At 52.0% G+C, this 1,678-nt stretch overlaps 1 non-coding gene across 1 annotated transcript; it reads right to left on the bottom strand.

Annotated features, from left to right (window-relative positions):
• Positions 1 to 623: 623 nt before the first annotated feature.
• TRNAM-CAU (transfer RNA methionine (anticodon CAU)) lies at positions 624 to 696 on the bottom strand. The gene has a single exon. It is a non-coding gene; the product is annotated as a tRNA-Met (tRNA).
• Between the last annotated feature and the right edge of the window lie 982 nt (positions 697 to 1,678).

Genomic DNA, 1,678 nt, shown 5'->3' with positions numbered 1-1,678 from the left:
AGAGAGGAGAGGGGATGGGCGTGGAGGAAGGGTTGGAGGGGTTGTTTCCTGCTTGTGATGACGTTGTTCAGAGGGCATGTCAATAAGCAGGTCTATTTTGTTTTGCATCAGACTTTGAAGACTTAGAGCAATCACACAGAGTACCCTTTACCCTAAGGGGAAAGCCTTAACCCAAGCTGCCGTGGAGATGCCCATGGGGGTGGGAGCAACTTTGACCCGTAGTGCCAACGAGCCCATTAACTAGGGCGGAGGTCCCTGTGCCATCGTCCGAGGAAGCACCAGGGAGGCCCCCTGCTTGGCCCCCTCCAACCCGGGGGGGGGGGGTAGATTTCCCTCTGAAATGCCACGGTTTGCTGAGTTGCAAGGTGGCGGAAGAGAGGAGGCAAAAACACGTCCGGTCACCGTGGCGGCTAGACTCAGAGAAAGGGGGAGAGGGGAGAGACAGAGAGAGGGAGAGAGAGAGAGAGAGAGAGAAAGAAAGAGAGAGAGAAAGAAAGAAAGAGAGAGAAAGAAAGAAAGAGAGAGAGAGAGAGAGAGAGAGAGAGAAAGGAGAGCCAGTAACATGCTAATTGATCCCTCAAGCAGAACTAAACACATAGGTATTATCGTCTAGGCAAAAAATTTGCCCCGAGTGAGGATCGAACTCACGACCTTGAGATTATGAGACTCACGCGCTGCCTACTGCGCCATCGAGGCACATTTTGATAAGGAAAGAGAGAGGGAAATGGAGAGGGAGAAGGAGGAGGAGAGGAAGAGGAGATGGGGAGAGAAAGGGAAAGTTTGAGTGAGAGGAAGAAGGAGGAGAGGGAGAGGAGGGGTGGGTAAGAGAGAGGCTGACGGAGAAAGAGAGGAAGAGGGAAAGACAGAGAAAGCGATTGTAATTGAATTTCTATTAGCAAGAATGAGAAAGAATGGAGATAACGTAAAACACAAACAAAAAAAGAAAACAAAAATTAAACGGAAACATACTAATCTTCCCCTCGTCTTGATCCCTCTATTCCCTTAATTCTCACTTTTCCTCCTTCTCTCTCTCTCTCTCTCTCTCTCTCTCTCTCTCTCTCTCTCTCTCTCTCTCTCTCTCTCTCTCTCTCTCTCTTTCTCTCTCTCTCTCTTTTTTTTTTCTCTCTCTCTCTCTTCTCTTCTCCTCGGGCTGACTAAGTTGTTTAATTGTGGGAAGAGGTTACTTCTCTCTCTCTCCTCCCCCAACCTCTTTCCTCTTCTTCTCTCCTTCCCCCTTTCCTTCCCCTCCCCATCCTCTCTCTCCTTTCCCATCTCCCCTCCTCACCCTCTCTCTCTCTTCCTCCCCTCCTCTCCCCTCCTCTCCCCTCCCCACCCTCTCTCCCTCCCCTCGCCACGGCCTCCCTCAGGTGGGACTCCGCGGCCGAAGGAGGCAAGAAGCAGCGCTCTGTAGGGACGCTTTTTATGGAGGAGATTAAATGCCCTTTGTGTCAAGAGGGGAGAAGGGGACGTGAGGGGAGAGAGTGAAGAGGGGGAAAGGTGATTGAGGGGGTGAAGGGGAGAGAGTGAAGAGGGGGAAAGGTGATTGAGGGGGTGAAGGGGAGAGAGTGAAGAGGGGGAAAGGTGATTGAGGGGGTGAAGGGGAGAGAGTGAAGAGGGGGAAAGGTGATTGAGGGGGTGAAGGGGAGAGAGTGAGGAGGGGGGAAGGGGAGAGAGTGAG

Source organism: Penaeus japonicus, unplaced genomic scaffold (genome assembly GCF_977035675.1).
Source record: "Penaeus japonicus unplaced genomic scaffold, GWHDUDI00000001_assembly GWHDUDI00000035, whole genome shotgun sequence".
Classification (NCBI taxonomy): Eukaryota; Metazoa; Arthropoda; class Malacostraca; order Decapoda; family Penaeidae; genus Penaeus; species Penaeus japonicus.
Note: the sequence above shows the minus strand (reverse complement) of the source record. Positions and strands in the feature narration are given on the sequence as shown.